The sequence below is a fragment of the Marmota flaviventris genome, chromosome 12 (assembly GCF_047511675.1).
Source record: "Marmota flaviventris isolate mMarFla1 chromosome 12, mMarFla1.hap1, whole genome shotgun sequence".
Lineage (NCBI taxonomy): Eukaryota > Metazoa > Chordata > Mammalia > Rodentia > Sciuridae > Marmota > Marmota flaviventris.
The window spans coordinates 74,343,454-74,366,029 of record NC_092509.1 but is presented as its reverse complement, the minus strand read 5'-3'; positions in this window follow the sequence as shown (position 1 = coordinate 74,366,029).

Here is a 22,576-nt window from a genome sequence, read left to right as displayed (position 1 = left end):
GATCCAGCTGCAGATTTCCCATCTCTGCTTCGTCCAGCTATGCATTGAGCTCAACCAAAGGCATTTTGTGGTGTCTCTTCCCATAGCTGGGAGTGAACACCAGACACTTCTCTCCATTCCTCAGTTTTTCCCATGTGAAACTGCATGGACTTGAGCCTGCCAAAAGAATGCTTTCCAGATGTTGCGAATAAATATGAAGAAAAGGAATACATCAACGTCTTGAGATTTCAAAGTATAGTAGGCCCAAGAAATGGGAATTCTAAGGATGTAAAGGATGAAAATAAAATACAAAAGAAATAGAACAATGGCTTGCCTTACAGAATGCCTGTGAACTTTCCCTTTCCCCTAGAACAGCAATCGCTATATGGGAGGCAATGGTCTCAGTAGTAACTCAGTTCTTAGCTGTGCACCTGTCTTTTATCTTCCCATGTTGCCTTCTCTGTAGTTATAAGAAATGCATGTAGGAGTCTGAGTTATTCACATGTGTGTAATAAGCATCCAGCAGGACCATTTTATAAGCACTTTCCCTTAAGCAACAGTAGACCCTGTGCCTCTCTCTCCACTTTCACCAGCAACTCCCATTGCCTTTCTGTAATACTGTTGGCAAACCCCAGAGATGAAAGTCTGCCCGCATCAACTGAGCTACTGTGAGATGCCTGGTTTAAAGGGCATGGCTGCAAATTGGTGCAAGCACTCTGGAAAGCAGTATGGAGATTCCTCAGAAAACTTGGATAGAACCACCAATTGACCCGGTTATCCCACTCCTCGATTTGTACCCAAAGGACTTAAAATCAGCACCCTAGAGTGACACAGCCACATAAATGTTTATAGCAGCTCAACTCACATAGCTAAACTATAAAACCAGCCTCGGTGCCCTTCAAGAGATAATGGATAAAGAAAATGTGGTATATGTACACAATGGAATATTACTCAGCCTCAAAGAGAATTGAAATTATGGCATTTGCCAGCAAATTAATGGAACTGGAGAATATCATTCTAAATAAAGTAAACGAATCCCAGAAAACCAAATGCTGAATGTTCTCTCTGATACGTAGATGCTAACTCACAATAAGGGGGTGGGATAGGGAAGAATATAAGTAGTTTGGATTAGACAAAGGAGAATGAAGGGAAGGGAGGGGGAATGGGAATAGGAAAGATAGCAGAATGAATTGGACATACTTTCCTATGTTCATATACGAATACACAACCAGTGTAATCCCCCATCATGGACAACCAGAAGAATGGGAAATTGTACTCCATGTAGGTATAATATGTCAAAATACATGTAAAACCAAAAAGAACAAATTTTTAAAAATCTCACACAGTAAGTAAGTAAATAAATAAATAAATAAATAAAAGGGCATGGCTGTTTTGGGCCAGGATCTGTCCTCCCCTAAAGCTTTCCACCTTAAGTAGTGTGGTAAGGGATTTCTCAGGCAGGCAGCAAGAAGTTTCCACTAGACTGAAAAAATCTTAACTGAATCAGAGAAATGGAAGGATGTGGTCGTTGGTCAGTAATTTCTTTTTGGCTCAGAGGCAATAGTAAACAGCTTTCCATTTCTGGCAGTAAGAGTTCATTTTCCAAAATAAATCTTCGTAAAGTATTTATACACGCACCACAGGGTGTGTCTCTCCCTTAAATTCCCTTACTCATTTTTTCTCCTTACTCATCCCTTTTGGATTTTGGTATATTCGTTTTAAAGGGTCATAAATAAAAAACAAACCTTCTCTATGCACTTGCCATAAATGTCACAGATCCTTATTTATGAGAAAGTTGTTTTTTCCCCCACAGATTTTCATCTGATTTACAACTTAAAAGGGACATGCTTAGCATAATTGTCTTTGGGTGGGCTGGTAATATTTGAGGACACCAGAGATGGAAGGAGGTTGGTATTTCTGCTCTGAAATGATTATATCTTGACTTTGCACCTGCTATGCTTAAATTAATAATAAAGGGGAAGTTTTAGTATCGTTAGTGAATGTAGCTGCCTTCTGGCTCTTACCTAATAATGCTTCTAGACTTTCAACAAAATTCATGTACAAAGTTTACCACTTCATTGTAGGATGGGAAGAGATTCCAAAGTCATTTTGTGCTGTTAGCACAGATGAACAGTTGTTACCTGGTGTTTGTGAATTGCATTATGCTCATTGCTAAGGACTGGAATGACTGGGCATTTAGAGATGGTCTCAGCATTACATTATACAATCCTTCCTACAGTCCTAGAGCAACAGATTATTTATCATTTAGCAAGTTGGTGCTAAAAAATATGTTCAGTACCATCCAAGACCATTTTTTGGGGAAAATTATTTTTTGTTGTTTGGTATTGGAGATTGAATCCAGGGGTGCTTTAGCACTGAGCCACATTCCATAGCCCTTTCTATCTTAAGACAGAATCTCTTTAAGTTGCCCAGGTTGGCCTCAAATTTATGATCCTTTTGTCTCAGCCTCCCTAGTTGCTGGGATTACCGATGTATACCACAATGCTTACGCAAAAAACTTCTTTAAACCACAGAACAGTTTATGGATCTTGATACATCTAAAGTTTTTTTTTTTTTTAAGAAACTGCTGGTTAATACTGGTATTATGCCTTTCTGCACTCTGTAGTAAAGGTCATTAACTAAATGTGATGATGCTGATGATTCAGGGAATCATCAAATTTGTGCTGTTAGCAATCACACTTGAAATTAATACCCTACTCCCCTAAACACTCAAACACACATATGGCACATTTGAGTCCTTTGCAAGAGTTCAAATCCATATATCAACTTCAGGTTAATTGATGACAAAAAAAAAAACCCCTTGCTTCTATCTCTCTTAAATCTTCTAATCAGGCTGCTGCTGAGCAACATTTGAGGATCCCAAGGGCTGGAGCAGCCAGCTGGGGTAGGTACGCCATTTGGCATATACACCATGGGACTCTGCAAAGCAGCCCAGCTACAATTCCCCAAGTGGAAGTCCAAGAGGGAAAGGGGAAATAAATAGACCTCACTTAAAGTACATGCTAACCAGTCATATCTCCCTTTGGAAGAAACCAGCTCAAAATGTCCCTGGGAATTACTGAAGTTAAGAATTCAGAAGTCACCCCATAAGGGTACAGCAAACATAGGGGTAAAATTTGACTGAAATGCTCTTAACATAACCAAAATTGTTGCCCAAATAGGCAATCTTCTGGAGGAAAGTTTTACAGGTGTGGTCTGTGTTAATGGGGGATCGAAAGTTTGGCCTTTAAAACAATTGTTCCCAGTGGTGACCATCTCATGAGCCAGGTTGAGGGTTGCTAAGCAATCAAAGGAAACAAAAGGCAAGTTCCAAGAAGTTCATTAAAATCTACAGCTGCAAGGCTTTACTCTAATGTTCTCCACCCCAGTGGAAAAGACACCCGATCAGAAGTGACCCCTCTTTTCTCTCTAGTCCTGTACTCCACCCTCCATCCACTGACTCTGTTCACAGTGTTAACTTTAGCATGGAATGCATTTGGCTTTTAGTATATCTACATATTTCCCAATTAAATCACTGGCCTTTTTCAAGGTAGGTTTTATTCGTCTTTTTATCAGTTTAGTGCTGAAAACAATCTCTTCCTATAAATGCTAGGTTGACCGTGAATTGAAGGCTAACTTCAAATTAATGATCTCTGCCCATTGATGTTCTGACCTTCCTTTAAGACCTATCTCAAATGCTCTCTCTTTTAAGAAGGCTTTTCTTATCTCTGAGGTGCTCTCATTTTCCTCTGAATCCCTACAGAAACTTGTGTACCTCTTTCATGACAGTTATTTTGCATTGGAGTGTGGCCACTATAGTTTGACCTTAACCATGTGCTTGTTCAGGATAGGAAACAGGTCTTACTTGGCTCTGGATCAAAAAAGATTTCCCACCATCATTTCTAACCTCATGCCCCCTCCCTTCCCCTCCCACCCCTCTGCCCTATCTATAATTCATCTATTCCTCCCATGTTCCACCCCTCCCTATCCCACTATGAATCAGTCTCCTTATATCAGAGAAAACATTCAGCATTTGGTTTTTTGGGGATTGGCTAACTTCACTTAGCATTATCTTCTCTAATTCCATCCATTTACCTGCAAATGATTTTATTCTCTCTATTGCTGAGTAATATTCCATTGTGTATATATGCCACATTTTTTAATCCATTCATCTATTGAAGGGCATCTAGGTTGGTTCCAGAGTTTAGCTATTGTGAATTGTGCTGCTATAAACATGGATGTGGCTGTGTCCTTGTATGATGCTGTTTTTAAGTCCTTTGGGTATAGATTGAGGAGAGAAATAGCTGGGTCAAATAGTGGTTCCATTCCCAATTTTCTAAGAAACATCCACAAAGTACATGTATGAAGACACAAATTGGTGTGAATATACTTTGTATATAACCAGAGATATGAAAAATTGTACTCTGTATGTGTAATAATAATTGTAATGCATTCCACTGTCATATATAAATTTTAAAAATTAATTTAAAAAGATTTTTTCTTTATCCTTCATTTATCCCACATATATAAGTGAGCATCAACTGATGTAAATATTCTATTTTGGAACTGGTGATATAAAGCAAATGAAATAAACATGACTTTTATTCTCTTAGTGCTTTAAAGCCTCAGGGGGAGTTTGAACAAATAAATAGGAAATTACAGCTCAGTGCTTTGATCAGGAGCTATATAGACCATGATCTCAGTGGACCTGATTCAAGGAATCAACGAAGACCTGCATGAGGTCGTGCTCAGATCTACAGAATGAAGGACATGCATGCTCAAAGGCCAGGAAGTAGGAAAGACCTTGATAAAGTAAAGGAACCAGAAGTTCAGAGGTTCAAACTGGCTCAAGTGAAGAATGCTTTAAATTTAATCCTATTATTCCCTCTAGAAAACTGAAATCTATGGAAATATAAACTCATATAAACTGAAATCTATAAACTTCATATAAACTGAAATCTATAACATATAAAATTGGGAAACCCCAAGATCATATATATGGCTAAGCTAGCAAGGGACTCGTGTATTCTGCCCCCCAGATTAGCTCTCTTCTCAGTAAATATTTCTAACTCTGTCTTTCTTTCAATATCAAGCTTCTCTTTTACAAGGAAACCTATTGGTGCAGAAAATAAACATATACAAGTATTTGATGTACTTAATGTCTCCCTTCATCATTCATATATTTATTCTATGTTCTAGTTCAACAATTACCTCTGATTGTTCATTCTTTAGTAAGAAAAAACAGAAGCCCAAGAGTGACTCCTGGGACTTTTCCACAGTAAGTTGGCTCTCGATATGTGAGGAGCAATTCCATAGTCTGTGAACACATATATCCTCATGTGACTTGGACAAAGTTAGCCTTAGGGAACCAGCATTTAGAAGACTTTTGATTTGCTCATCTACAAAGTTTCAATGAGGAAGGAAGAAACGCAACTACAAATAGGGTGACCATGTAATTTACCATCCTAAATGGCACACTGTGACAATAAAAGAGAAAACTGTTCATAATTATGCTGAGAAAACAGGTGTAAACTGGTACCACTCAGGTAGGTTGGGAAACATACCCACATTCTACATAACTAAAGAGCTTTCACAGACTTAGACACCTTAATGTTCAGGGTTCTTCATTTCTTTTTCTCTATTCCAGATCACTTTTTGCAGAGAAGGTACTCTACAAATAGTAGATGTTTGGAGACTGTTGTTAACTATACCCTAGAAACCAGTTCCCTAGAACTTGGGCATTACATCATTATGAAATTTCTAAATTCTGGGAACAATTTTCATGAGCCTTCGTAACTACCTCACACTTTGGGTGAGCTTAAATGCCTAACACTAACTAGATCAGCATCCTCTAACAGACCTTTCTGCAAGGATGGAATGTTCTATATATGCCCCACTCTATGTAGTAGCCACTAACCACATGGATTATTGAGGATTTGAAACATGACTCCTATGACCAAGGAAGTAAAATCTAAACTTTATTTAATTTTCATTAATTTAAAAGTACATTTAAATAGCTAAAAATAGCCAGCCAATTACCATACTGAGCAATGAATCTATAGAAGACCAGGTAAAAAGGGTGACATGAGACAGAACATCTTTTGTTTTCCCAGTAGGCCAAGGTCTCAGCCTTTCCTTTTATTTGACTCCAACTCAGGAAACAGTTTTATCCCTATTAAATTTAGGGAAAGGAAGGACCATAAATATACAGGTATCAATAGTATTTGCAAAGGAGAACCCTGATATTTATCAATTCTCCTTGAAACACTAGGGAAAGCATGTATACTAACACATTTATGATGCAATCGCAGGACTTCTTCATTCAGGTGTTCTTCATACACATGCTTTAAAGAAATCCAAAAATTTTAAAGTAAGTCTTATTTCTGCCAGAGGCTTCTACAAAGGGATTTTTTTTTTTTTTTTGGTATCAGGAATTGAACCCAATGGTACTCAACCACAGAGCCACATCCCCAGACCTTTGTTTTGTTTTGTTTTTAAAAAGAGAGTGAGAGAGAGAGAGTGAGAGAGAGAATTTTTTTTAATTTAATTTTATTTTTTTTTAGTTTTCGGTGGGCACAAATCTTTGTTTGTATGTGGTGCTGAGGATTGAACCCAGGCCGCACGCATGCCAGGCGAGCGCGCTACCGCTTGAGCCACATCCCCATCCCACCTTTGTGTTTTTTATTGTGAGTCAGGGCCTCACTAAATCGCTGAGGCTGGCTTTGAACTTGCAATCCTCCTTCCACAAACTTCCCCAGCTGTTGGGATTAGAGGTGTGCACCATCACACCAGGCCCATAAAGGGATCTTACGGCCCCAAAGCTGAATCTCCAGCATTTTATTCCTCATAATGCAAAATGGACAAGACATGAAACAATTTACGCTAGAATTCCCACCTCATCAAATGTTTCCTTCTGTTCTATCCTGGCATTAAACTTTTTGTATCTCTTCAATGTCCCTTATTACTTTCTGCTTTGTATTACCTGTGTAAATAGTAGTAAAGAGCAAGAAGTGAGTACCAAGGAGAACAGGTATATCTTCCATCTCCTACTGGTATTTTGAGGACAAGGACCTTATTTTCCACAGCATCGGGTATAGTTTTTATAGTTCTTTGCACACAGTAGTTGCTCAAGAAATTTTTGTTTATTTGGAAATGTGTTGTAGAGTTAACCACTTCTGTAAAAATTAAGCTGCTAGAACAGGAAATGGGATAAGGTAAATTCTTTTACAGAAAGCCTGCTGTCAGAAGAGTTGTGGGAATTCAAGAGTACCTCCCAGTTATATTCTTCATAGATCAGTACTGCGGATATAATAACTGATCATAAATTTGAGGGGGTGCTAAGACCATTTCTTTTCTCCTAGGATTGCAATCTGGCATAATTCTTTTGGAAAGCAATATGGAAATTGATAGCAAAAGTTTTTGATGTAATATTGCTATACTGGACACTCCATCCCTATTATTTGTAACTATTAAAGCATGATTCACATATGAAAGCTGTACATATTCAATATATATATAACTTGATATGTTTGAAGAGAAGTTCACACCTGTGAAACCATCACCACAATCATTGCCATAAACATACTATTGCCTCCAAAACTTTCCTCCCACCTCTTTATCATTGCGTGTGTGTACATGTGTGGAGTGAGTGACAGGGGATGGGGGAGGGATAAGATCACTTAACATAAGACCCACTGAGCAAGTTCTTAAGCATATATTGTTAACTACAGGCACTGTATTGTGCAATAGATCTGTAAGACTTATTCATCTTGTATTTACATTTCCACCAACCAGTGCACCTGAAACTTCGTACCCTTTGACTAATACCTCCCTATTCCCCTTAACCCTACCCCTTGGCTACTGCCATTCTGTGCTGTGCTTTTATGGGATTAGATTAGATTTCTCATGTAAGTGGTACCATGTAGTATTTGTCCTTCTGTGTATGGCTTATTTCACTTAGCATGATGTTCTCCAAGTTCATCCATGTTATTGCAAATGGCAAGATTTCCTTTTTTTTCCCCCAAAGGCTGAGTAATATTCTAATGTCTGTATATACCATTTTGTTTATCTCTTCATTTGTTAACATGTATTTAGGCTGCTTTCATATCTCTATTCAGTTCCTTTGCCCAATTTTTAATCGGGTTATTTGGGGTTTTGTTTTATTGCTATGGAGTTTCAGGAATTTCTTCTATGTTTTGGATATTAACCCTTTGTTTAGTACATATAATCCAATCCATAGATTACCTTTGCATGTTGATGGTTTAGCTTTGCAGAAGACGTTAGGTTGCTCTAGTCCAACTCATCTATTTTTGGTTGTTTGCTTGCTTTTGTTTTTCACACTGATATAATAATAATAGTTTGTTGTTTGAAAAGTACCTGGAGGTTGGGAGGAGAGAAAAATCAATTTTGATGGGCAAGATCAGAGAAGGTATGATAGGAAAAGTACCAGTTGGGACCTGACCAGTGATGTTTTTGTTGCCTGTGCTTTTCAGTCTCATGTCTGAGAAATCATTACCAAGAACAATGTTGTGGAGTTTTTCCTACAGTGTTGTATTCAAGGTTTCATGGTTTCAGATCTTCATGTACGTCTCTAATCCATTATGAGTTACTTTTGTGTGTAAGATAAGGGTCCACCAGTGAAATAATTTAAATTTAGGGAAAATGCATGTTTGAGGTTCATCTCTGCTTAATTTATAGTAAACTGTATAAAAACCTAAGCATCCAATAATAAGAGAATTATTAATAAATCATTGGCCAAATAGAAATAGACTATTGTATGGTTATTTTAGTAGTTAATATTGATGTAAGAATGTTCACAACATAATAATAAGTAAAATAAAATTATAAGAGGAAAAAGGTCAGAAGGGAATACAGCAAGACACTGTTATGGTTTGGATCTGAAATGTTCAAAAGCTCATGTGTTGAAGATCAGTTCCCCAGGCAACAATTCATAGGTGGAAATTTGGGGAAGTAATTGGATCTTGAGGGCTCTGACCTCATCAATGAGTTATTCCATCGATGAATTCACAACTTAATGGGCTTTTGGAAACTTTAGGAGGTGGGACCTAGCTGGAGAAATTAGGTCACTGGGGGCATGCCCCTAAAGGCTATATCTTGTTCCCAGCTCCTTTCTTTTGCCGGTTCTCTTTCCTTCTTGCTCAAGTACACCCTACTATCATGTGCTGCCTCATCACAGTCCCAAAACAAGGGAGCAAAGTGACCATGGACTAAAACCTCTGAACCCATGAGCCCAAATAAATCTTTCCTCTTTTAAGTTTTTTGTCTCAGGTATTTTGTCACAGTAACAGAAAGGAAACACAGATCCTGAGGGGGTCACTTTTGATGATTCAATTAAAAGTGACTTTTTTTTTTTATTATTGCTTAAGCTTTTCTTGAATTTTATTATCAAATCTCTACTACAGAAACACTGAACAAGAGCAAGGTAGACGGAACTGTGACCACCCACAGAGCAGGCCCAGCGGCCTGCTGAGGGGCAGAGCCGCCCCCCCACCCCCCGCGCCTGCCAGGTAGGCGGAACTGTGACCACCGACAGAAAAGGCCCAGTGGCCCGCGGAGGGGCAGAGCTTCCAATCACTCCTGCAAGGTAGGCGGGCCTGCAACCCACCGGCAGAAGAGGAGCAGCGGCCTGCTGAGAGGCAGAGCCGCCCCCTCCCCCCACGCCTGCAAGGTAGACGGAACTGTGACCACCATCAGAACAGGCCAGACCTGCAACCAACAGACAGAACAGGCCCAGTGGCCTGAGGAAGGGTAGAGCCGCCCCGCCCCCCGCGCCTGCAAGGTAGGCGGACCTGCGACCCACTGGCAGAACAGCCCCAGAGGCCTGCAGAGGGGCAGTGCCGCTGCCTGCGCCTGCAAAGTAGGCAAAACTGCGACCACCGACAGAACAAGCCTAGCGGCCCGCAGAGGGACAGAGCCGCCGCCCGCGCCTGCAAGGTAGGCGGACATGCTACCGACCGGCAGAGCAGGCCCAGTGGCCTGCCGGCGTGGTAGGCACATTGCCCCAATTGGAGGAGGGGCAGAGCCGCCGCCCGCGCCTGCGAGGGAGACTTTGCAACTATACAAGATCAATATAAATATATACGGGGAAAATTCAATAGCACAACAGTTTCACCAAGTAGAAAGGAACGTGAACAGTATGAAGAGACAAGGAAAGAAAGGACCACAAGCAATGCAGGTCAACTCAACGTTAGAAGAGGTAATAGCTGCAGCAGATGGAATGTCAGATAAAGAATTCAGGATATACATGCTTCAGATGATCTGGAGTCTCAAGGAAGACATCAGACAGCAAAATCAGACAATGAAAGATCACTTCAACAATGAATTACATAAACAAATCCAAGAAGCAAAAGATCAACTATACAGGGAGGTAGAGGTTATAAAAAACAAACAAACAGAAATCCTAGAAATGCAGGAAGCAATAAACCAACTTAAAAACTCAATTGAGAATAATACCAGCAGAGTAGAACACTTAGAAGATAGAACATCAGACAATGAAGATAAAGTATTTCAACTTGAAAAGAACATAGACAGTTCAGCAAGACTGTTAAGAAACCATGAGCAGAACATCCAAGAAATATGGGATAACATCAAGAGTCCAAATTTAAGAGTCATTGGGATACAGGAAGGGACAGAGTTTCAAACCAAAGGAATGAGCAATCTATTCAATGAAATAATATGAGAAAACTTCCCAGACTTGAAGAATGAGACAGAACCCCAAATCCTAGAAGCCTACAGGACGCCGAATGTGCAAAATCATAAGAGACCCACACCTAGACACATTATAATTAAGATGCCCAACATACAGAATAAGGAGAGAATTTTTAAAGCTACAAGAGAAAGGAAGCAGATCACATTTAGGGGTAAACCAATCAGGATAACAGCTGATCTTTCAACACAGACTCTGAAAGCTAGAAGATCCTGGAATAACATATTTCAAACACTGAAAGAAAATGGGTTCCAACCAAGAATTGTGTTTCCAGCGAAATTAAGCTTCAGGATGGAAGATGAAATTAAAACCTTCCACGATAAACAAAAGTTAAAAGAATTTGCAGCTAGAAAATCATCTCTTCTAAACATCCTTGGCAAAACATTACAGGAAGAGGAAATGGAAAATAACAATGAAAACCAACAGTGGGAGGTAGGACAGTAAAGGGGGGAAAATAATCAAAGAGGAAAACAAACCATGTTTAGTAACATAAATAAACAAATATGGCTGGAACAACAACCCATATCTCAATAATAACCCTAAATGTTAATGGCTTAAACTCACCAATTAAGAGACACAGGCTAGTAGAATGGATCACAAAACAAGACCCAACAATATGCTGCCTACAGGAGACGCATTTGATAGGAAAAGACATACATAGGCTGAAGGTGAAAGGTTGGGAAAAATCATATCACTCATATGGACTTCGGAAACAAGCAGGAGTGTCCATAATCATATCAAATAAAATAGATTTCAAGCCAAAGTTAATCAAAAGGGATAAAGAGGGACACTACATACTGCTTAAGGGAACCATACACCAACAAGACATAACAATCATAAATATATATGCCCCAAACAATGGTGCAGCTATGTTCATCAAACAAACTCTTCTCAAGTTCAGGAGTCTAATAGACCACCATACAATAATCATGGGAGACTTCAACACACCTCTCTCGCCACTGGACAGATCTTCCAAACAAAAGTTGAATAAGGAAACTATAGAACTCAATAACACAATTAATAACCTAGACTTAATTGACATATATAGAATATACCACCCAACATCAAGCAGTTACACTTTTTTCTCAGCAGCACATGGATCCTTCTCAAAAATAGATCATATATTATGTCACAGGGAAACTCTTAGACAATACAAAGGAGTAGAGATAATACCATGCATCCTATCTGATCATAATGGAATGGAACTGAAAATCAACGATAAAAGAAGGAAGGAAAAAGAATACATCACTTGGAGAATGAACAATAGGTTACTGAATGATCAATGGGTTATAGAAGACATCAAGGAGGAAATTAAAAAATTCTTAGGGATTAATGAAAACACTGACACAACATATCGAAATCTATGGGACACATTGAAAGCAGTTCTAAGAGGAAAATTCATTGCTTGGAGTTCATTCCTTAAAAAAAGAAAAAACCAACAAATAAATGATCTCATACTTCATCTCAAAATCCTAGAAAAAGAAGAGCAAAACAACAGCAAAAGAAGTAGAAGGCAAGAAATAATTAAAATCAGAGCTGAAATTAATGAAATCGAAACAAAAGAAAAAATTGACAAAACTAAAAGTTGGTTCTTTGAAAAAATAAACAAAATCGACAGACCCTTAGCCATGCTAGCGAAGAGAAGAAGAGAGAGAACTCAAATTACTAGCATACGGGATGAAAAAGGCAATATCACAAGAGACACTTCAGATATACAGAAGATAATCAAAAATTATTTTGAATCCTTATACTCCAATAAATTAGAAGATAGTGAAGGCATCGATAAATTTCTTAAGTCATATGATCTGCCCAGATTGAGTCAGGAGGATATAGACAACCTAAACAGACCAATATCAATTGAGGAAATAGAAGAAACCATCAAAAGACTACCAACTAAGAAAAGCCCAGGACCGGATGGGTATACAGCAGAGTTTTACAAAACCTTTAAAGAGGAACTAATACCAATACTTTTCAAGCTACTTCAGGAAATAGAAAAAGAGGGAGAACTTCCAAATTCATTCTACGAGGCCAACATCACCCTGATACCTAAACCAGACAAAGACACTTCAAAGAAAGAAAACTACAGACCAATATCTCTAATGAACCTAGATGCAAAAATCCTCAATAAAATTCTGGCGAATCGGATACAAAAACATATCAAAAAAATTGTGCACCATGATCAAGTAGGATTCATCCCTGGGATGCAAGGCTGGTTCAATATACGGAAATCAATAAATGTTATTCACCACATCAACAGACTTAAAAATAAGAACCATATGATCATCTCGATAGATGCGGAAAAAGCATTCGACAAGGTACAGCATCCCTTTATGTTCAAAACTCTAGAAAAACTAGGGATAACAGGAACATACCTCAATATTGTAAAAGCAATCTATGCTAAGCCTCAGGCTAGCATCATTCTGAATGGAGAAAAATTGAAGGCATTCCCTCTAAAATCTGGAACAAGACAGGGATGCCCTCTCTCACCACTTCTGTTCAACATAGTTCTCGAAACACTGGCCAGAGCAATTAGAAAGACGAAAGAAATTAAAGGCATCAAAATAGGAAAAGAAGAACTTAAATTATCACTATTTGCAGATGACATGATTCTATACCTAGCAGACCCAAAAGGGTCTACAAAGAAACTATTAGAGCTAATAAATGAATTCAGCAAAGTGGCAGGATATAAAATCAACACGCATAAATCAAAGGCATTCCTGTATATCAGCGACAAATCCTCTGAAATGGAAATGAGGACAACCACTCCATTCACAATATCTTAAAAAAAAAAAATACTTGGGAATCAACCTAACAAAAGAGGTGAAAGACTTATACAATGAAAACTACAGAACCCTTAAGAGAGAAATAGAAGAAGATCTTAGAAGATGGAAAAATATACCCTGTTCATGGATAGGCAGAACTAACATCATCAAAATGGCGATATTACCAAAAGTTCTCTATAGGTTTAATGCAATGCCAATCAAAATCCCAAAGGCATTTCTTGTAGAAATAGAGAAAGCAATCATGAAATTCATATGGAAAAATAAACGAGCCAGAATAGCAAAAACAACTCTAAGCAGGAAGTGTGAATCAGGCGGTATAGCGATACCAGACTTCAAACTATACTACAGAGCAATAGTAACAAAAACAGCATGGTACTGGTACCAAAACAGGCGGGTGGACCAATGGTACAGAATAGAGGACACAGAAACCAATCCACAAAACTACAACTACCTTATATTTGATAAAGGGGCTAAAAGCATGCAATAGAGGAAGGATAGCATCTTCAACAAATGGTGCTGGGAAAACTGGAAATCCATATGCAACAAAATGAAACTGAATCCCTTTCTCTCGCCATGCACAAAAGTTAATTCAAAATGAATCAAGGAGCTTGATATCAAATCAGAGACACGCCGTCTGATAGAAGAAAAAGTTGGCTACGATCTACATACTGTGGGGTCGGGCTCCAAATTCCTCAATAGGACACCCATAGCACAAAAGTTAATAACTAGAATCAACAAATGGGACTTATTCAAACTAAAATTTTTTTCTCAGCAAAAGAAACAATAAGAGAGGTAAATAGAGAGCCTACATCCTGGGAACAAATCTTTACTCCTCACACTTCAGATAGAGCCCTAATATCCAGAGTATACAAAGAACTCAAAAAATTAGACAATAAGAGAACAAATAACCCAATCAACAAATGGGCCAAGGACCTGAACAGACACTTCTCAGAGGAGGACATACAATCAATCAACAAGTACATGAAAAAATGCTCACCATCTCTAGCAGTCAGAGAAATGCAAATCAAAACCACCCTAAGATACCATCTCACTCCAGTTAGATTGGCAGCCATTATGAAGTCAAACAACAACAAGTGCTGGCGAGGATGTGGGGAAAAGGGTACACTTGTACATTGCTGGTCGGACTGCAAACTGGTGCAGCCAATTTGGAAAGCAGTATGGAGATTTCTTGGAAAGCTGGGAATGGAGCCACCATTTGATCCAGCTATTCCCCTTCTTGGTCTATTCCCTAAAGACCTAAAAAGAGCATGCTACAGGGACACTGCTACATCGATGTTCATAGCAGCACAATTCACAATAGCAAGACTGTGGAACCAACCTAGATGCCCTTCAATAGACGAATGGATAAAAAAAAAATGTGGCATTTATACACAATGGAGTATTACTCTGCATTAAAAAAATGACAAAATCATAGAATTTACAGGGAAATGGATGGCATTAGAGCAGATTATGCTAAGTGAAGCTAGCCAATCCCTAAAAAACAAATGCCAAATGTCTTCTTTGATATAAGGAGAGTAACTAAGAACAGAGTAGGGTCGAAGAGCATGAGAAGAAGATTAACATTAAACAGGGATGAGAGGTGGGAGGGAAAGGGAGAGAGAAGGGAAATTGCATGGAAATGGAAGGAGACCCTCAGAGTTATACAAAAGTACATACAAGAGGAAGCGAGGGGAAAGGGAAAAATAATACAAGGGGGACAAATGAATGTCAGTAGAGGGGGAAGAGAGAGAAGAGGGGAGGGGAGGGGAGGGGAGGGGGGATAGTAGAGGATAGGAAAGGCAGCAGAACACAACAGACACTAGTATGGCAATATGTAAATCAATGGATGTGTAACTGATGTAATTCTGCAATCTGTATATGGGGTAAAAATGGGAGCTCATAACCCACTTGAATCAAAGTGTGAAATATGATATATCAAGAACTATGTAATGTTTTGAACAGCCAACAATAAAAAATTAAAAAAAAAAAAGAAACACTGAACAAAAGGGGGAACATGAGGGTAAAAAGTAAGTTTTTGCCTGTTTTAATCCTTTATATTTTTCAAGTTTACTTTATGTCGGTATTATGAAATCCATATTAGCATGTGATATGTAATTTTGACATTGTTTCTTCATTTTAAAGGTAATTCTAACCAAGACTTACTGGAAAGTTCAAAATTCTAGAAAGCTAGACACTCCTAGATGACATTTTTGGGTTTTTTCCACCTTTTTCATTGGTGCATTATAGTTGTACACAAAGGTGGGATTGTTACATATTCATACTCATAAATAAACACAATATAACAATATAATCTGGTCAATATAATTCTCCACTGTTTTCCCCTTCCTCTTCCCTCCTCCCTCCCACTTGTTATTTTTCTTTACTGACATCCCTTGATTTTCATGAGATCACCCAGCTTTTGTTTTTTATTTTATTTTTCTTTCTTTTTGTGTGTGTGGGGGTGTGGGGGGAAGTAGGAGGTAGCTGGCCACTCCAACATGGCATGACCACTTACCGATCCAATATCTCATTTTGGCTGAATAGGCTGAAATCCAAGATTTTTATGGCTGCATAAGTGAGGACTGATCAGGGGTCAGTTCCAAATGAAAAAGCCAAAAATACTCATATAAAAGTATCTCAATTTTTATATGTATTGATTCTAAAAATACGTGTTTTGCAAAAGAATCCATACTAGCTCTCTTAGGAAAACTATCGCCAGTATCAATAATGGGATCAGGGATGGGTTTATTTATATTATTATGTGGAATATACTCCTGCATAAGTTGTTATCATCATGCCTCCCTTTGAAAAACTCTGATTGTTTTTCTGATCAGCAGATTTAAAAAGTGGTCAGTATTTGTGTTGGATGTGGAAGATAAGAAAAAGAAACAGCAAGTGGGAGATAAGTGGAAAGTTGGAAAAGTCCAGATATGGTTGTGTAGGTAATGCAACTCTCGGACAGTGTGATTTAAAATCGGAATTGGAGTAAGTGCACACTTCACTATACACAGCAGATAATCAAGACAAGCTGAATGAATTAAAAAGCATAGAGTTCATATTTTACCTACTTAGACTATTTGGCTTTCAGGAATTTTCTTCAGGATCATGCCTTTTTTAACAAGCAGCAATTTAAGAAGTACTGGTTGAAAAGGAGCTAATTGTAGAAAAACCTATGAAAGATACAAACACAGTCTTTTCCTGGAGGATTTGTCATTTAAAACCACAACTGCTTTAATGCCAGGTATCCTTGGTGGCCAGCGCCTGTGAAAGCGCAGAAGCTGCAGAGAGTAGGGTTCAAGTGCTCCCTGAGGGCGTGGCTCATAGCTTTCCACTCATTATGAAATCAAGTGTTGAGAGTCTCCTGTCTGAACTGATTGCAGTGCCCCACCACAGAGAGGGAGAGAGAATCTGCAGAGTATAAATTGGAAGACACTTGGATGATGATTGCATTTAAGGGGTGGGCCTTTTTTTTTTTTTTAATTCATTCCAAGAATATATTTAAAGGCCAGGAAGCGGGCTTTCTACCTTAAATGGTATTTTAAGGCCAGTAACAAGTTTGAGAAAGGGGATATAAGATACGGTTGGATGAAATTTCTCTTGCAGTATCCTTAGAGTATGAGATGTATGATAGTTTTTCAGGGCTCACAGTGGGTGTCAGTAGTACCAGAGGCCCTTTCTTCCATTGCTGCTTCTGAGTTTTCCTGCACCCATCCCCGAGGTCCTTAGAGAATGCAATGGTGGTTGTAATTATGTCTAACATTTCAAAAGCACTTTTAACTAAATCAAGCATGTTTGCATCGAAAAACAAGGCTCCAGTGCCCAAGAAATTTGAGTGTGGTCTCTACTCTGCTACTTCCTAGTTATGTGCTTAGAGGCAGCTGCTTAACCTCTAACCCTGAGCTTCTGTGGATCAGTGCTACCCACTTCTAAGAACTGTTGTACACAGTAGCCTCGTAGCTGGTGTAGAGTAACCTCAAGGTGCATTTTAGATGTTGTTTTCTGTTCAGCAAACAGTATGTTTCAGGTCTTCATTTGATACTTAATATAGTCTCTTTAGTTTATACTTATCTTCACAATTTAAGTAGGTAAGCTCCCAAAGTTGGGAATACAGTATAATGAGCAAGTCTAAGATCGAAAAAAAAAAAAAAAAACAAGATCAAACAACAGGAATAATAATAAATAGCACAGAGGCCAAGGAAGAAACAGGCCACAGGGGTGAGACCCTCTCAAACCTCCTATTTCCTTTGATTCTCATTGCAGTTCTGTGATGGGGATAAAAGTGATCAACACATTCAACAGACTGGAAAAATCAAAGCACAGATGGTGTCCAGCTCCATTTCAGCAGCTGTAGAACAAAGTGATGGGATTAAGAAAATCCTGAAGTTCCTTTCAGGGCTGTGATTGTATTATTCTTTGACTTTCCTACAGTAAGCCTAGGAGATAATGTGAGATTTGGTTCTACGACTCACATTTCTTGATTCTCAGCCCAGGACTTTGTGATGGGCCAGATGATGCTGGGGAAGTAGAAGACTATTGCTTCTAAGGAAGCAGTGTTTGCAGCATCCAGCTGTGCAAAAATGTCCTTCTTTCTGCCTCTACTACAGATAGCATTTTCATATGGGCTTAATGTCTCAGCAGATGGCTTTAGTGATGCCTGTTTAAGTGTGCTCACACCTGAGTCCTACTCTTTGCCTGTACCCAGCTACAATGTGCTCGCTGGAGTCTGCTGCATCTCTTCCAGACTGCTCCTTACTCAAGCTCTTCCTCATGCCAGAGGAAACACAGCTCTCCACTTCTTTCCTTTTATTTGTCTATTCTATTAAAATAAATTAATATTGCTTTCCAAAATAAATATTTAAACTTGGAGTTCCACTCTTCTGTCACAAACAAGACACCCGAGCAAAGAACAAATTACACACGTAGAATGTTCAAGGGGAAAGCCAAGTGTTTTCATTCATGGGTGTGCCACTGTGGACTTTCTGGTTGACTTCTTTAGGCTCTGGTTTGATCTGAAGTCCAAAGTGGCCTCAGCTCCCCAAAGACCTGGCGGCCTTATTTTGTTCCAAGAGACAATGCCATAGCAATGTCATGTTTGCCTAGTTACAAGGACTTCCACAGAGGCCAGCATATTCCTGGCAAGCTTTTTAGCAAGCACTGAATTTGAAATAACCACAACATCTCTATGATTTGATTCGGAATACTTTTACTTAATGAATCTGGATATAGATAGGAAATCCCGATTATAGGGATAAAGGAAAATATATTTCACCTACTTTTTAAACGTTGGATAAATTACATCTGCATTAAAGGTAAAATAATTGTTTGGGGATGTACCAAGCCATCTTTTAAAAATTCACTACTTTGTTATATTTTATTATATTTACCACCTATTCTATGGCCTTCACTGAGCACTGAGAATATAAACTGGTAAGGAAGGAATGTTACATGATGCATGATCTTCACATGGATGCTGCAAATACTATGATGAATCCTAACATATACTATATACTGAAAAAATCAGAGGTTTTGAGGATATGTTTGGGATTTAGGTTCTTTTAATTAAAAAATTTGTGACCTAACCAAATAATTAATTTCTTCCTAATTCAAGTGGTAAAAATCATAACATCTTCAAAGTGTTATTCTGAATTATTGTATGGTTATGGCAAAGGTCAGGTGAATCTATGTGTGGATACACCACATAAAGTACTTGCCACTTAATAGTGCTCAGTGTGTCAAAGTTTATGAAATCTGGCCTTACTGAACTTAATATACTGAAAGACAAGCATGAGACATTTCTTGGATGATAAAAGTACCGAAGAACAACTGAAAGAAACTTAGGAGAAACCTGGAAGAAGAGAGTAGAGAGGAAAGTGAGTTCCAATAAGGGATTTTAAGGGGTCTGTGAATCTTCAGATTTGGTGAAACCAATTTTGATAGAACAAATTAATAAACTGATATTTATAAAAGCATGTGGGTGCTATTGCGATTAATAAACTCAAATGAATTTAAAAGTATTTTAACTGCATGATAGCTTCTCATTACATATTTTTTCAATGATTAGCTGGCATTTATATGCTTTGGTTTAAAGAATAAAAAGTCAGAATTTAATCTTATAGCAAAAAGATTGATTTATTTCCACAAAGTTAAAAAATTTAAATTTGTTTTTAGCTATACATGACAATAGAATGTATTTTGACATATAATATATACATGGAGTATAACCCATTCCAATTAGGATGCCATTCTTGTGGTTCTATATAATGTGGAGTTACTGGTTGTATATTGATTTATGAGCAAAGGAAAGTTAAGTAGATTCATTTTGTCTTTCCTATTCCCATCCCCCCCACATTTCCCTTCATTCTCCTTTCTCTAATCCATTAAACTTCTATTCTTCCCCTCCCTACTCTCCCTTATTATAGATTACCATCCACATATCAGAGAAAACATTCGGCCTTTGGTTTTTGGGGATTGGCTTATTTCATTTAGCATGATATTCTCCAGTTTCATCCATTTACTGGCATCATTACATATTTTTTAATTTACAAATACTAAAAAATAAAACTACCATTTATATTAGGATTCAGGTTTGGACATTCAGAAAGGGTTATGATCCTTAGGTTGGAAACCACTGGTTCAGATTAATGGCAACTGAGGGACTGGGTGCCTGACCTAGAGTAAGATCTAGTACGCTGACTCAAGAAACTCCTTGAGTAGGGTTATGACAGTCTGTTTCCCAGTAAATCCAATAACACATTTTCATAATTACATGTACAAATTGTATTCTAATTTACATATTTGCATATGAACATTTTAATTCTCCCATAGCCATGATGTCACATCAATTATTATTTTTTAAAAAAAGCAACTGCATATAGGGCCACATGTGGAACTGAGACCAAAAATCATCCTTTTCTGAAACTTCAGATGAATTGTAAATTGACAGAGTAAAATATTAACAAAATAGAGATGTTAAAAAGTGCATAGCTTTGAAGAGAAATCCCTCTTCAACGAGGATGGTTCTGTGTCTCTCTTCCAGAAATGGGCTTAGCTAGTTCTTCTGAGATTAAAAAGTTGCTTGCTTGTTTTGCACAGGTCCTTGGAGGCCACAGTGGGAATTTCTTGTCTTATAGTTAGAGCAGCCAACAGCTCTGGGCTCTATTATCATGTGGAGTGCTATTATTCCTTCTCTCTGTTCTTATTAGTTAGTCATTGAAATGAATTACTGCCTTCTAAAATTGTAAGCTTCTTGAACAGGGTGTGTTCATACACTAGCAGGGAGGGGTTAGTCTGCATAGATTATAGTAACATTAATTATGTTAACATTAGTTTGGCTCCTGTTGTTAAAATACATATTAATTTGCTATTACATATAGAATTTGCAGTAAGTGCCAGGAATACAGCACTCTACAGGAATGAGAGATGCATGACATGATCCACACTTATTCTGTGAGTCACGAGCAGACCAAAAATTTCAAGACCAAGAATAAATGGGCATTGAAGGAGTCTCACTTGAACTCCAAAGGGACTAACTGAGAGGCTAAAGAAAAGGAGATGAAGACAAGGATTGCCAGTATCTGTCAGAAGAAAATACAAAACATACCTAATACACAGCTAAGGCAAAATCAAGGTTGAGACTGTCTCAGTTTAGATCTTCTTTTTCTGTTGCTCAAACACTTAGTAAAATCTTAACAGCTTTCAAACTTTGTTCTACGTCTTAGACTAGCAGAGCAAGACAGATGTGACCTCTTCCCTCCCTAACTTGACAACTGTACCTTCTAGCCATTTCCACACGTGCATTGCCTGGGGACTGGGAACTGAAGTCCATAGCCAGACCAAACCCCAAAGGTGGGGTGAATGTTAAAATGGTGATGTGGATATTCACATGGCAAAGGTTTGAGGAAGCCAAGGCAGCCCCTAGGTAGGATGTCCCTACAGGACAGGGACCAGTGCTCTTGAATGGGATCTGTCCCTATGGTCACCTCTTGAGGATAATTTAACGTTTTTCTTTTCTCTTGAAAAATGGTTACAATTATATGTAGCCAAGAGTTTTTGTTATTATTTTATTGTTATTTAGTTTGTTTTTAGTTTCCACTGATACAAGAGGATCTCTACCACCAAGTCTTCAGAAAACTGATCTATCAGGATAGTTTTATGTGATAAGATGACAAGGAATAAATGAATGGAGAAGTTGCAAATAAAAATTGGTGCCCCACATTCACTCTTCTGCTAAAATAATGCATGACTTTGAGGAGTTGAAAGTGGGGAAAAAATATGGAGTTTTTATTTCCTAGTAAAAAACATGGAACTGCTGACATTGGGTTGTTCAGTGTTTTGTTTTGTTTTTAATTTTTTTTTATTTCTTACATACATAACAATAGTGGAATGCATTACAATCATAATTACCCATTCACAGCACAAGTCTTCGTAACTCTGTATATAAAGTATGTTCACACCAAATTATGCCATTATATATGAGCTCTCATTTTTTTTGCATTACAATTCTTAATACACTTTTTTTTTCTTTTAGAGAAATTTAAATAGAAAATGAATGAGCATGCATTTCAGGGGGTGGCCAGTGGTGCAGCGAGTTTCTCTTGGAGTTGGAAAAGGTGAGGAAAAGCAACCAATGCAGAGAAATAACTTTCAAGAGCCTAAGGGACAAACCCTTCCTTCCCTTCCAACACCAGCAAAGGGAACCTTTTTTTTTTTTTTTTTTTTTTTTGGTGGGGGTACTGGGGATCGAACCCAGGAGTGTTCAACCACTGAGCCACATCCCCAGCCCTTTCTATTTTTTATTTTAAGACAGGCTCTTGCTAGGTTGCTCAGGGCCTCACTAAGTTTCTGATGCTGGCCTTGAATATGTCATCCTCTTGCCTCAGCCTCCCCAGCTGTTAGGATTACAGGCATGCATTCACCATGCCCAGTCAACAAAGGGAACCCTGAAGAGGGTTTGTGAAGAGGGCCAATGCTGGCCCTACATGTGTTAATGAAAGAGGAAAATCTACCATGGAGGGTCAGGGAAAGGTTGGGGGGGGGCGGAGACTTGAGAAGGGTGGGAGTCAGGTGGGTGGAGGGTACAACAGAGCTG